This window comes from Cibotium barometz, chromosome 10 (assembly GCF_041138505.1).
Source record: "Cibotium barometz isolate CiBa-2024 chromosome 10, ASM4113850v1, whole genome shotgun sequence".
Taxonomy (NCBI): Eukaryota; Viridiplantae; Streptophyta; class Polypodiopsida; order Cyatheales; family Cibotiaceae; genus Cibotium; species Cibotium barometz.
In genome coordinates, this window is record NC_141055.1 from 24,155,427 (window position 1) to 24,172,010 (window position 16,584).

Here is a 16,584-nt window from a genome sequence, read left to right on the forward strand (position 1 = left end):
TTCAAGCCCTGGGAACTCAACTTTGCTTTAGCACAGCTTACCATCCAGAGACCGATGGCCAGACTGAGAGAGTCAATCAAGTAATTGAAGACATTATCAGAGCATATTGTGGACGGGAACCAAGAAGGTGGATTCAATACCTTCCTCTGGTAGAATTTGCCGACAATACATCTTATCATCAAAGTATAGGAATGTCACCATTCAAGGCAATCTATGGGCAAGAATTCCTGTCTCCTCTAAATTTCTCTGATCCAACCATAAGAGTTGAGGCATCCAGGAAAATGCTCGAAGAAATAGAGGAACAAATCAAGGCAATCCAAAAGGATATTAAAGCTGCCCAAGATCGACAAAAGCTTTATGCTGACAACAAGAGGTCTGAAAGGATCTTCAAGGAAGGAGACAGAGTTCTTCTACGAGTCCCCGACCCAAACGAAGTTCTCTATCACTCGAAAAATATAAGAAGCTCAGCCCTAGGTATTGTGGTCCTTATACAGTTATCAAGTGTCTAGGTAAAAGTACCTATAAACTCCAACTCCCAGCCCATATCAAAGTCCATAATGTATTTCATGTAAGTTTGTTAAAACCATATGTCCCCACTCTCGATCATATTCTTGATGATGAACAAGTTGTAATCCCTACTCAAGGAGTCCTTGAATTATAGCCCAGTAGCATCATAGATTCTAGGGAAAGGCAACTCCGAAATAGAACTCTTGTAGAACATCTAGTTCAGTGGAAAGATTACCCTGAAGAGGATGCAACTTGGGAAGATGAAGCTACACTCTTAAAGGATTATCCCCAATTCATGACGAGATGAGGACATCTCGATTTCTTTAAGGGGGGAAGGATGTAACGTACCCATCTTCACTAATAAAGAAATGTCCATGTAATTATGAGTTTTTATGGTATAAATATCAATGATTTTATTATTTGAGTCATTTCTACTTAGAATCTTCAAATTTTGAGCCCAAATTTGGAATCTGCATGCGATTTTACCCTAATATAGGATTTTACAACATCCAAAACGGACACCGGATCAAGCCTATATGCTAATTTCAATCATTTTAGTTAAAAAACGGCGACCTTTAAACCTTAATAAATGCACGACCGCACGTCCGATTGACGAATGGTCTGAACCCCTGCGACCAGGAGAACCTCCCGGACAAAAATTTTTTTTGCTCCCGAGGTTCGGCATGCAAATCGAGGCGGGCGTCCCAAATTTGGATACCGCCCCAAAATTTGGTCCGTACACACTTACTAGGGTGCCCGTAAAATGACTGCCCAAGAACCAAAGGACGGCCGCCCACTGTATGGTCCATGCGTACCTTTACGTGGATACCCATGCTGCCCCAGACCAGATAAGGTACATGCGAACCACTCCTTTCCCTGACAACCGACACCGTACCTTTCCCCTAGACCCATGCAGGCCACTGATCCATAGCCTTTGAAGGTACACCGTCCTTTCGTCCTTGCTTTGCGCAGCGCCCGTACCCTTACCCCTCAGCTATATAACCCCTCGGGGTGCTCCACAGACGGCACGCATTTTTGTGTAGCGTATGCCCTGTTGTGCTGCTGTCCATCCCTGTGTAGCGTACTTGCTGCAAGTACAGCCGCCCTTGCAGCCACCCCTCTCACACCCCCTCATTTGGCTCTTTTCAGATAAGCCAATTTTCCTCCATCCCCCTCTTGCTAGAAGCCAGTGTCCTTAACTCTTCCCCCCCCTCCCCCCCGCATGTGAAGAGACTTACAGAGAGGCTTGCAGCAACCCCTCCCAGCCCTCTCCACGTTTGTGCCCTTTGCCCTTAAGGACATCTCACAATTCCCCACCCCCCCAATTGCGTGGACTTTAATAGGGTTTTTTTGACTCAAGAGAGGGTTCGTGCGCCATATTCTTTTGCTCATACGGTGAGCAAACAAACTCGGAATTCAGATCCGACTGAAGTGTTTCGATCGCAGCAGCGAGCTCTACAAGGCGACGCCTAAGATGGCCTCATCTCGAAGACGACAAAATATTACCTCAAGAGGAGCACGTAACAACGAGATGGGGGAAGATGCGCCCAATGCGGCTCCAGTCCCCCCTTTTCAAGCCCCTCAAGGAAACGGTGGCCAGGTTAGCTTGGTTAATTTTTAAAAAGAAGAGATTTTTCTTAAATTAGTGTTAATGAATGGTGTCTTTTCCTTTTAAAATGACGACATAAAAATTATATGAAGTTACGAATTATGTGATGTTGTATTCGATAAATTGCATTGAAATTGTTATCTTCATGAATTATGAATGCTATATTTAGTAAATTGCATTGAAGTTGTTATCTTTAGAATTCAAGATTTTTTTGGGCTTCAACGCTAACTCCGTTCCGTGCTTGTGTAGCCGGGCGGCGTCGTTAGCAAAGCCCGGGAATGGCCCAAGGTATCCCTCATACCTTTGGGAGAATAAGGATTGCCGATTGAGGTGAAAGATTATGAGGCTGCCTAGTTCTGAGGGCCCAGGCTAGTGCGGTAAATAAGCCCACCCTAGTGTGCAAACATCCCTCTGAGGGACGGGAGGATCAAGCGATGGAGCCTGAGAGGGCGACAGGCCGGCTTGAGTCCTCGCCAGCGGCCGACGATGAGGTGTATGGTCCCGTAGGGTTTTGCCCAGCATGTAGAGGCTGGAAGGCCGAATTCTAGATCATCGGCAGAATAAGAATAAGAGAGCCAGTTTGGCTTGTATGGAATTGGTTCATGTATAAACGTTTTATATAATTACATCTTGTCTTTGGTATGATTGTATTGTGTAAGAAGGCTGTTTTAACGAACCTTGTGAAAAAGGGCCTTAATTAAGGAATATGTTTATTTATGTCAAACAGTGTGGTAGGATTAATTAGAAAATAAATTGATGCGTGAGTAGGGTGGAAAGTGGGAGGATGGAATGCCCTGACGGCACCATCCTACGGACGGGTGGACCCGATTAGTCGGGTAGCTTTCCAACAGATTAAGTGAAAGCCTACGCTAGATAGTTAGGTTCCTGGGCAACTCTATTCTAGAAGACTAGGCTAGCGGCGGCTGTGCCTTGCATAAGATGAGGAAAAAAGCGTTGTCCCTAGAAATCAAGTCTAGTAGTTGCCCAATTTAGGATCGATTACCCTATGGGTGATTTGATGTTTAGAAAATCACGCTCCCCCCTACGGGATAGAGCTAGGTCATACCTATAAATCGTATCCTTGAATCTCTGCAGGGTCAAGGTGTCGATGAATAGAAAATTTTTCCCAAGATAAGACTTAGTGGACTATCTTAAGTGTTTCTCTCATCTTGAAAGGGAGGAACCTTACAGTATTAGTCTCGTGGTATGGGACACGAGATTAATCCTGTGTGAAGGATTCCAATGCATACTTATCTCTATATTTGTGTGGGATAATTTCTAATGGTATGGGACACTAGAATTTATTACACATAGAAGTCCTTGATATAATGGCTTTTGTTATAATTAGAAAAAGACTCCTTGAATTTATATATTATACAACAATTTATCTCCTTTGCTTGCAAAATAAGCAAACACGCAACTGAGGTGAGTTGCTTATCCAAGTAGGAGGTATGTTACATAATGCCCACTCTTTAGTTGTACAGGGATGCCCAAACACTAATGTGCTATCCTAGTGAATTGGTATCATGGGTGACCCCACATTAAATACTGGTTACCTAGTGTTATTGGTATCATGGGTGACCCCACATTAAATACTGGTTACCTAGTGTTATTGGCATAGCATGAGACCATGCTTGACGGATGTATATTGTTGAGGTGTAACAAGTAGTGCCAAGCTTGATAACTGTATTGTGGTCAAGTGAAAGAAGTGGACTATGCTAGATAACTGCACATAAGCGTAACAAGTGGTTTCTGCAATTGGTATCATGGGTGACCCCACATTAAATACCAGTTACCTAGTGTTATTGGCATTAATTGAGACCATGCTTGACGGGTGTATATTGTTGAGGTGTAACAAGTAGTTCCAAGCTTGATGACTGTATTGTGGTCAAGTGAAAGAAGTGGACTATGCTAGATAACTGCACATAGTCGAAGCGTAACAAGTGGTTTCTGCAATTGATGTGCCATGTTAATTGAAAGTGTAACAAGTGGCGATACACACCATGCTTGATTATGTGTATAATGATACTCTCATCATATAGTGAAACATGTGGTAAGTGTATGTTGTGTTTGTGCCTATCAAGGATTCGTATTGGGATTAATTGTAGAGAAGGGAAATTAATTAAAACAACTAATGTGCTTACGTTTGTGAGATAGGTGATGATGACAATAACCTAACAATCCATATTTTCCAATAAACCTTATCTTAGATCAAAGGTTGATTCATATCGGTAGACAAACGCGTGTTCTGCTCTAATGGCATTAAGATTGGCTTACACCCTGTCATCCCATACTTGGATAGCATATTCAAAACATACTGCCTCTATAAAAGCTAAATCCCATTACATGATCTAATCACCTCTATACCTAAGATGTATCATAGCTCACCCAAATATTTCATTCTAAACTTCTTCTTAAGCAGAATCTTTACTTCATGAATGTCATCATTTCTATCACTTATGATAACAAAGTCATCAACCTAGATGCATGTCAATCTTTCTCACATAAAGTGAGAAATTAGCATTGGAAATATCTAAAATCCACAAGTGATAAGATACTCCCTTGTCTTGTTTGACATGTTTTAGGTGCCTGCGTCAATTGATGTAAGTACTATCCCTTATCTCATGATTTCCATCCTAGAACTAGGTCTAATGTCTCATAGTTAATGCCATGTATATGTGCATATGCCTTGGTAAACAATCTAGCCTTGTACTTGCTAACAAAAAACCATATGAAGTATGAAGGTACTAAATCCCATGCTCATTTAGTGTCTAACATGGTCATCTCTTCATCCATAGCGTTCCCCCAATGCTTATATCCAAGTGCCTTGCCTTCTTAAAACATGGCATCTAACATAGCCATCTCTTCATCCATGGGCTATGTTAGATGGCCATCTCTTCATCCATGGGATTATCCCAATGCTTATATCCAAGCGCCTTGCCTCCTTAAAACATGGCATCTAACATAGCCATCTCTTCGTCCATAAAATATTCTCGATGCTTATGTCTAAGTGCATCCTCAAAACATGGCATTCAACATAGCCATCTCTTCATCTATGGCATCTTGCCAATGCTTATGTCTAAGTGCCTCCTCAAAACATGGCATCTAACATAGCCATCTCTTCATCCATGGCATCTCCCCAATGCTTATCTAAGTGCCTCCGCAAAACATGGCTTCTTACATAGCCATCTCTTCATCCATGTCATCTTCCCAATACTTATGTCTAAGTGCCTCCGCAAAACATGGCATCTAACATAGCCATCTCTTCATCCATGGAATCTTCCCAATGCTTATGTCTAAGTGCCTCCACAAAACATGGCTTCTTACATAGCCATCTCTTCATCCATGTCATCTTCCCAATACTTATGCCTAAGTGCCTACGTAAAACATGGCATCTAACATAGCCATCTCTTCATCCATGGAATCTTCCCAATGCTTATGTCTAAGTGGCTCCTCAAAACATGGCATCTAACAGAGCCATCTCTTATGTCCAAGTGCCTCCTCAAAACATGTGGCTCTACCTCTTATGTAGCCTTGACCATACATGTATAATCATGGGTTGTATACCCATCATATCTTAACTTATCCCACTTGATATTTTACTCTAGTAGAGCATACATGTACATATTGAGATATGATGCGTTGTATACCTATCATATCTTAACTTGTCCATTGAGGATATCTGACTCTAGTAGATATACATGTGGATCAGTGTAACATGTTCTCAACATTGATTTGACTATTTGTACACCAGGTGTAACAATAGCCATGTCTCAAACTCCTCATCACAAGGGTATGTTTAGAGCCATTATCTTCATCAATAAAGCAGTGACCTGCTAATGAAACATCAGGCATTATAAAAGGTTGATCCAGCTTTTCAGTTCGCTTAAATGATACATGTAAACTTGTTAATTTTTTAGTGCATTTAGAACCACCACATAACACATTAGAGTAAACATTTTACCTCAGCCTACGTGACTAAGATCACACAATAGACCCATTATTTTAAATATCTCTCTTGGTTCAGTAAGTGCCTTGATTGTTGCTTAACATTTAAGGCACCCATCTAATTCTTTGCCTCAGCCTTTATAGAATGCTTTACTAGCATATACCTGCTATTTATCTTATCAAATATAACATCCCTACTCACTTACATCTCATGCACATGTAGTGGGGTTATAGCATCTAACCTTTCTACTCAAGGGAATAACCAATGAATATATATATTTTCATGCATGTATAGTGGGGTTATAGCATGTTTCTACTTTGGGAATAACTATTGAACATACATTTTTCTACCTTGACATCTAACTTACTTCTCACCTCATCTGGTACATGGCATCTAACATAGCCATCTCTTCATCCATGGCATCTCCCCAATGCTTATCTAAGTGCCTCCGCAAAACATGGCTTCTTACATAGCCATCTTTTCATCCATGTCATCTTCCCAATACTTATGTCTAAGTGCCTCCGCAAAACATGGCATCTAACATAGCCATCTCTTCATCCATGGAATCTCCCCAATGCTTATCTAAGTGCCTCCACAAAACATGGCTTCTTACATAGCCATCTCTTCATCCATGTCATCTTCCCAATACTTATGTCTAAGTGCCTCCGCAAAACATGGCATCTAACATAGCCATCTCTTCATCCATGTCCCAATGCTTATGTCTAAGTGGCTCCTCAAAACATGGCATCTAACATAGCCATCTCTTATGTCCAAGTGCCTCCTCATCAAAACATGTGGCTCTACCTCTTATGTAGCCTTGACCATACATGTATAATCATGGGTTGTATTCTGTAATAAAGTAGGAACTTTATTCAATAGGGTTAATAATGGGACAAGTCCATGTATAAAAGAGGGGACTTAGACCATGGTTGTAACTTTTGATGATCATTTTTAGAAATGGAAACTCATGTTTCTTGGAGCTCATGGCTTCTTGGCTTGTGGAAGGCTATTTCCATTCTCTTGGTGTGAGAGACTAAACACACTTAGGCATCATGTTTACATGGTGATTACTCATATTTTCATGCATTACATCCCTTCATTCCAATTAGTATCAGAGCTCTTGATTTTGATCATGGGCATGCATGGGTTGTTGGGAAAATTTGCTTGAAAATTTGAGTTTCTTTTAATTTTTTTTCTCATTTTCTTGTAATCCTTGAGTGATTCTTGACAAATCTTCTCTAATCTTGATTAATCTCATGGGGATGGTGAGCATTTCATGTAGATTGCTTAGATTTTGAGTGATTTTGGCCATTTTTGCCCTTTCTGGACCAAATCTGGGGGTATGGACCAAATTTTTTGAAAAGTTTGGACCAAATTTGGAGGAAATGGTTAATCGTGATTAGGAAACTTAATCCAAAAATGTTTTTGCTTCTGTGGAGTTTCCTGCAACCCTAGCCATGGTTTTCCTCAACCAAACCTTCACCAAATGGCAAGCAAACATGGGGGAAACAATCATAAGCAAGGTATGAGTATTGTATGGGAGCTTTGGTGCTTCAAAGGCAAGGCGTTTTCGCGATTTGCAGCGGCAGCCTGACGGCGAAACGGCGCCGTTTTCATGGTGGAAATGGAGCTTCTTTGCTTGCTATGCCTACCATGGATCATATGCAAGTTTTATCTCATGTTTTGGTAGACTTTTCATGCCATTTTCATGAGCATTGGTTACCTTCTACATGGCTGCAAGTCAGTGCTAAAGTGGCCACGTTTTTCATCAATATGAAGCCTCCTTCAACAAATTTCAGTCATTGAAGCTTAAGGGATGCCATTGGTGAGTGCCTTCATCAATTTCTAGCAATTTTGAAGCATTCATTGGGGCTTTGGGAGTTGATTGGGGTTCATTACATTGAGAAACCCTAAATTTCAGAAATGAAGCATTTAATGGCAAATCTATGTAGCATTGGTTGGAATTGAAGCATCATTCACATATCATATACACCATTCATATGCCATATCCATGCTATGGATTGCCATTTGACAAGCTCATACCATGCCATGGAAACATGCTCATTTTGATGCCATATGGACACTAGGAATGCAATTACATATGCCTTGACTTTGGTCTTACAAATGCTTATGCAAATGCCAAATGCCATGGTGAGGGCATTGTGATTTGATGGTTGATGTTGGATTGTTTTGATGAATGGAGTTATGAGAATGAGCATGAATTCATGCATAATGATTCATGAGAATATTGTAAATGGCATGAGTCATGCCACACACATGTAAGTGATTTTACCTTCATCCCATTTGTAAATTCCAAACACATACACTCACCATTGCATTCACTTTCATTTCCTAGTGAATCTAGCAATGTGTGAGGGTACCTTGGCGTTGGTTAGAGAGGCCAAGGGGAGCATGTTTTGAATCTACCGTGTCGTGATTGCTTTGGGAAAGCGATACGGTGGAGGATTAGGTACATGGTGGTGAAGACATGGCCTCAACCTTCACCTTGGAGGAAAACTTGGTGAAGGGGTGAGAAGGGCTTGGCCGGGAGATCGGCAAGCTTCAACGCGCGTCCTCAACAATCCTCACATCGACTTTATGGATGCATTTGGGCAATGGGGCCCCCTATTCCATCATATTGTGTGGATGTTGCTAATGCCTTGATGGACAAAGATTGCATAAGAGCTTTCATGGCATTGTGGGATGCAAAGAGCATTGTATTTTGATTTCAGAAATTGCATTTTCAGTTGAGATTTGGCTCCATTTACAAAGGAGACTATGGCGAAATTCTTCCAAAATCTTGACTATGCATGGCAATTGAGGTTGGTGAAACATTAATTGCAGACCTTGGGATGCAAAGGAAGTGCAAAAGGTGCTAACAAAGGTGCGGGAACAAGCAAGGATCATTGGGGGCACAAAAGGGTCACTTGGGCAAGAAAATTGCAGATTTACAAAACCCTAATTCAGTCCCAAACCTTTTGGACTGAATTAAAGGTGATCATACGAGCTCTTAGTGCTTCCTTAGAGCTACCCAACGAGCCCTTAACCTTTCCGTTTTGATATCTCTTTGGGGTAGAAATTAGGGTTTTTGTAGAAACAGTAAACCCTAATTCAGTCATAGGGGTTTTAAGGTCTTCAAGATCTAATCACATAGGCTCGTAGTACTCATCGAGGGCTTCGATTTGAGCTAAGAAGTTTTGCATTCGGATATTTCTAGCTCAAGTTATGCTCAAAATACTATTTCAGCCTATAACCCTGTAAACCCTAAAACAGAGAATAGTAGCACTTCTCACCTCTTAAAGGTCTTTGTATAGTGGTCTAGTACACCTCATTAGCTCTCCAACAAGCTCTAGACCACTTCAATCGGACATCCCTACCTCAAGTTAGAGCCAAATCTTTGAAACCGATACTTTCCATGGGAACGAGGACAAGAGGGCGACCAAAGCATAACACCTTGACTCCCGACGAGGTAGAGAGAGAAGAAGCAATTATGGAGCAAGGAATCTTAGATGCTCCGGAAGATACTTGTGGGCATACTTCAAGGGAAGTGCATGAAGAAGTGAATGTTGGAAGTGCCCACAAGCCCACCCCACAAGCGTCACATACCATCCCCATCGATTCGATCATGCAAATGCTAATGCAAATGAATGCGAAGATGGACACGATGGCTACAAGGGTGGAGGTCAATGATAGACTTGATACTATGGCCAAAAGGATGGAAGTCTTGGAAGAGAGGGTGGCTCGGCCAATGAGCCAACCTTCATTTGATAGTGGTCATGGTGTTTCACATGCAGGCAAGCAATATGGGACAGCGTTTGAAGGCCGTAGGGAAGGCAAGCTACCTATGGCACAAGAGGTTTCTCCCAAAGTAATGCATGAGCATGCCACCAAGAATGCTACTTTTGGATTCATGGCGGATGCACGGAGGCCCCTTGTCAAGGACATGTTTCATTCTTCTTTTCACTCGGGTCCATCTAATTCCAATATGCACATGATTGATGAAGAGGTGGTACTCGATTGGAACCAATTGTCCTTTGCCCAAAGACAAAGGGATGCTCATGAGAAGTGGATGGAGTTACCAAATGACATCAAGAGGGACTACAAAGACTTTGCGCAATTCATGGAATCGTATATGAAGATGCAAAGGTTCAAACCCTCTACCCAACATGACAACCCATCCTACACAGCTTCTAAGGATGTCAAAGACAAAGTCTCACTATCAAAGTTCAAAGGTGATGGATCATCTCCGCAAGAGTTGGAGGAGTGGGCTACTAAGCTTGACACTTATTTCCAACTTTACCCAAAAAGTGAGCGTGATATGGTACAATTTGCTTCCTTACACCTTGAAGATTATGCACATCAATGGTGGAGGCACTTGGTCAAACAAGGGAACACGCCATCAACTTGGGAAGGATTGAAGCGGGAGATGAACTTGGCCTTCATTTCACCCCTAGTGCTTGACCGTTACCATGAAGAATGGTATGAACTTTCTCAAAAGGGGATGATGGTGAGAGATTATATCAAGAAATTTTTGAAGCTTTCAATGTACGTGGAAGGCTTGAGTGAAGACATGAAGATGAAAAAGTTTGTGCATGGGCTTGAACACTTCATCAAGGCGGATGTGTCGGCTCAAAGGCCTAGCTCTCTCAAAGAAGCTATGAGGTTAGCCGAACTCTATGAGCCAAAGTACAAGAGATCTCAGCCCATGACCTTCACCAAAGACACACTTAAACCAACCACTACTTCTTACAATTTTGGGAAAGGTCCTACCTCTACATTACCATCCTCTAATCCAAGAACTCCTACATCATTTGGGGGTGGACAGCCAAAGAATGGGATACATCAATTTGATGCCAAAAGGAGTAGTGACTTCATGAAGAAGAAGCCCTTTCAACCCTTCAAGAAGACTCAAAGAATGGATGATCCAAAGATTGAGGAGTTGAGAAGCAAAGGGCTATGTTTCAAGTGCAAAGAGAGGTGGTCACCCGGGCATGTGTGCAAATCAAAGAAGATTGTGGCCACTATGATCCTCATGGATGAGGAAGAGAACAAGGATGACTCTCATGACATTGAAAAATGGGAGGATTGCAATGAAGAAGCACATGAGGAGTCACTTGAAGACCATTCTTTCATCACGGAGGATGGTGAGTTTCCGTTTGATCCGGGAGGTAGAGTTAAGGAAAGCCTTGTGGATGGAGACATGCCTACAAATGCAGAAATTTCAGCTTGCATATGCTCTATCTCGCAAGAGTTGTTGGCGGGTTGCAAGAACCCAAGCACACTAAGGTTGGTGGGGACCATCAATGGGAGGGTTGCACATATTCTTGTGGATTCCGGGAGCACTCATAGCTTCATCAACTCTAAATCCATCAACTCTCTCAAACTCAACACAAAGAAGACACCTACAACGTTCTAAGTGCAAGTGGCAAATGGGGAAAGTGAGAAGACTAGCTTGGTTTGCCCTTCTACAAAAGTGGTTTTATCCTCTTCATACACTTGGGAAGGTGATTTGGTGGTTTTGGATATGGGTCCCATCGACATTATCATGGGGTGTGATTGGTTGGCTTCACTTGGTGACATTCACATGAACCTTCAACAAGGTTTCATGAGCTTTCTACATCATGGGCAACAAGTGGTACTTGCTGCAAATGCACCTAAGAAGCTCTCTTTGATCACTCCAAGGCGACTCAAGAAAGAGATTAAGGCTTTTGGCACTATCTATGTGTTACATGTTACCCAAGAGGGGATGGAAGGCAGTGGACAGCACATAGATGAGGAAATGGCAACTCTTCTTAAGGAGTATGAAGATATTTTGCAAGTGCCAAAGAGTCTACCACCTAAGAGGGAGATTGACCATGCCATAGTACTTGAACCAAATGCAAAGGTTGTCAACAAGCCTCCTTACCATTTGTCTAAGGTAGAAAGAGAGGAAGTGGCTAAGCAAGTGCAAGATTTGCTTGCTATGGGTCTTATTCAACCTTCACAATCTCCATTTGCATCTCCCGTTCTCTTGGTGAAGAAGAAGGATGGATCCTTTCGCATGTGCATTGATTATCGTGACTTGAACAAGGTCACAATCAAGAATAGGTATCCCATACCTCGCATTGATGATCTTCTTGATGAGCTCAAAGGGGCAAAGTTCTTCACCAAGATTGATTTGAGATCGGGATATCATCAAATAAGGATGAAGGAAGGTGATGAAGAGAAGACAGCATTTAGGACGGAAAGGGGATTGTTTCACTTCATGGTGATGCCCTTTGGTCTTACAAATGCTCCGGCCACTTTTCAAGCATTGATGAATCGGATATTGGCTCCCCTTCTTTTCAAGTTTGTGCTAGTGTTCTTCGATGACATCTTGATCTATAGCAAGAGCAAAAGGGGAACATTTATGTCATGTGAAGCAAGTGTTTGAAGTGTTGAGGAAGCACAAGCTTTATGCAAAGGAGAGCAAATGCACATTCATGGTCAATGAAGTGGAATATCTTGGACACTTGGTGGGTGAGAATGGCATAAGGGCTAATCCTAAGAAAGTGGCATGTGTCAAAGAGTGGCCAACACCAAGCAATACAACTCAATTGAGAGGATTTTTGGGATTATCTTCTTTCTATAGAAGATTCATGCAACATTATGCATCCATTGCGGCACCTCTTACCGACTTGCTCAAGAGGGAGGCTTTCTTTTGGGATTCCATTGCCAACAAGAGCTTCAGTGAGCTTCAAGGAGTTGCTCACTTCAGCCCCTATACTTGTATGTCCGGATTTTGCAAAGACATTTTATGTGAGGGCGGATGCAAGTGGTAGAGGAATTGGGGCAGTTTTGTATCAAGAGCATGGAGTCATTGCATTTGAAAGTAGGAAGCTTACCGAAAAGGAGATGGGGCTTCATGTTTATGAGCAAGAGATGCTAGCCATACTTCATGCCATCAAGAAGTGGCATCACTATCTTTATGGTGCTCATTTCAAGGTGAGAAGTGATCATAGGGTGCTGAAATTTTTCCTCTCCCAACCAAATCTTTCTCCAAAGCAAAAGAGATGGCTGGTCACACTTCAAGGATATGATTTTGAGATATCCTACACACCCGGGAAGGACAATGTAGTGGCGGATGCATTGTCTAGAATGTGGGCATGCGCTACAACTTCAATCATGGAGGTATATAGTGAATGGATCAAGGGGATTCAAGAGGAATACCTCATCAATGAAGGTGCTGCTCATATTTATACCAAATTACAGCAAGGTGATGGTGGAGAGTTTCCTCATTACAAGCTTCACAATGGTCTCTTGTGGTACAAGGATAAGGTGTATTTGGTTCCTACCTCATTCTACATACCAAAGGTGCTTCATGAGATGCATTCTTCACCACTTTCGGGCCATCTTGGTGTACTCAAAACCTATGATAAAGTGAGCAAGAGTTTTTATTGGAAAGGTATATGGGGAGATGTGAAGAAGTTTGTGATGGAATGTGCTTCTTGTCAAAAGAATAAGGATAGCCATCAACTCCCAAGTGGTTTACTTCATCCATTACCTATTCCGGATGGTAAATGGACTCACATTTCTATGGACTTCATCACGGGTCTACCAAAGACAAAGCATGGATGGGATCAAATATTTGTGGTGATTGATAGGCTTACAAAATCAGCCCATTTCATTGCTTCAAAGACCACTTATGGAGCATCTCATATTGCCAAGCAATTTTTGGAACATGTATTCAAGATACATGGCTTGCCACTTAACATAGTTTGTGATCGAGATACCAAGTTCATGGGGACTTTTTGGAGGTCATTATATGAGAGCTTGGGTACTCAAATCACTCCATCTACAGCCTATCACCCTCAAACGGATGGGCAAACGGAGTGCACAAACAAATGGCTTGAGGTGTACTTGAGGCACTATTGTCATGACATGCAAACATCTTGGGATGAGTGGCTTTATCTTGCTGAATTTTGCCATAATTCAAGCAAGCATTTGAGTATTGGCATGTCACCATTTGAGGCTCTCTATGGATATCAAGTACATGTGCCATCGATAGCCTTCCGTGAAGACAAAGTGGTCAATCCATTGGCAAAAGAAGAGTTGGAAAGAATGAGACAGCTTCTTCAACTTTGCAAGGACAATATGAAGAAGGCTCAAGATGTCATGAAGGCTAAGGCGGATGTTCATAGAAGGGATGTGGAGTTTGAAGAGGGTGATTATGTGCTATTGAAGCTTCCCAAGAGTCGGCATAACACTCTCAAAGGTGTAACCAACTCAAAATTGGCTCATAGGTATTATGGACCATACTTGATTATCAAGAGGGTTGGTGATTTGGCCTACAAGTTGGATTTGCCTTCTTCGACAAGGATCCATAATGTGTTTCATGTATCTAACCTTAAGAGGTTTATGGGATCTTTGCCTCAAGAGATGGAAGAGCTTCCACCCATGAATGAAGAAGGTGAGATCATTTATGAGCCGGAGAGGGTTATTGGTAAGAGGACAAGAGAGTTGAGGAATCGAAATATTGATGAATACCTTGTCAAATGGAAGCAATTACCCATGGATGAGGCTACTTGGCAATCATTGGAGTATGTCCAACAACATGGCTTACTTGTGGATGACTTTCCGTGACCAAGTGGTATGGTTTACTTGAGCAAATTGGGTAATATGAGGAGAAGTATACATGCTGTAATTTCTGGACAGCTTTGGGAAGGTCTACTATTGGGCCTATTTTTCTACTCCAACAAGCTTCATGGCGTATCTTAATGAAGGATTATGATGTGGGCTACATATGGCTGAGTGTACATATCATTTTCAGCCCAATATATGGAGTCTAAATGAAGGATTTTCAAGGGTCTTCATCGACTAGAAGGGCTGTCATAACAGTCCCACTCATACACTTTGGGCTTGAAGCTTTGTGGACTTGTACGCATCCAAATTTTCATTGTATATGTGCTTTGGATGTACTTGAGAACTCTTAACCACTTCCCATCGATTACATTAGAGTCTCATACTTTGAGATTGTACATGTTATTGATTTTGAGGACAAAATCTTTGGGAAGGGATGGTTTGTAATAAAGTAGGAACTTTATTCAATAGGGTTAATAATGGGACAAGTCCATGTATAAAAGAGGGGACTTGGACCATGGTTGTAACTTTTGATGATCATTTTTAGAAATGGAAACTCATGTTTCTTGGAGCTCATGGCTTCTTGGCTTGTGGAAGGCTATTTCCATTCTCTTGGTGTGAGAGACTAAACACACTTAGGCATCATGTTTACATGGTGATTACTCATATTTTCATGCATTACATCCCTTCATTCCATATTCCCAACATATCTTAACTTATCCCACTTGATATTTTACTCTAGTAGAGCATACATGTACATATTGAGATATGATGCGTTGTATACCTAATCATATCTTAACTTGTCCATCGAGGATATCTGACTCTAGTAGATATACACCTGGATCAGTGTAACATGTTCTCAACATTGATTTGACTATTTGTACACCACGTGTAACAATAGCCATGGTCTCAAACTCCTCATCACAAGGGTATGTTTAGAGCCATTATCTTCATCAATAAAGCAGTGACCTGCTAATGAAACATTAGGCATTATAAAAGGTTGATCCAGCTTTTCATTTCGCTTAAATGATACATGTAAACTTGTTAAATTTTTAGTGCATTTAGAACCACCACATAACACATTAGAGTAAACATTTTACCTCAGCCTACTTGACTAAGATCAAAGAATAGACCCATTATTTTAAAGATCTCTCTTGGTTCAGTAAGTGCCTTGATTGTTGCTTAACATTTAAGGCACCCATCTAATTCTTTGCCTCAGCCTTTATAGAATACTTTACTAGCATATACCTGCTACTTATCTTATCAAACATAACATCCCTACTCACTTACATCTCATGCACATGTAGTGGGGTTATAGCATCTAACCTTTCTACTCAAGGGAATAACCAATGAATATATATATTTTCATGCATGTATAGTGGGGTTATAGCATGTTTCTACTTTGGGAATAGCTATTGAACATACACTTTTCTACCTTGACATCTAACTTACTTCTCACCTCATCTGGTACATGGCATCTAACATAGCCATCTCTTCATCCATGGCATCTCCCCAACGCTTATCTAAGTGCCTCCGCAAAACATGGCTTCTTACATAGCCATCTCTTCATCCATGTCATCTTCCCAATACTTATGTCTAAGTGCCTCCGCAAAACATGGCATCTAACATAGCCATCTCTTCATCCATGGAATCTTAACAATGCTTATGTCTAAGTGGCTCCTCAAAACATGGCATCTAACATAGCCATCTCTTATGTCCAAGTGCCTCCTCAAAACATGTGGCTCTACCTCTTATGTAGCCTTGACCATACATGTATAATCATGGGTTGTATACCCATCATATCTTAACTTATCCCACTTGATATTTTACTCTAGTAGAGCATACATGTACATATTGAGATATGATGCGTTGTATACCTATCATATCTTAACTTGTCCATTGAGGATATCTGACTCTAGTA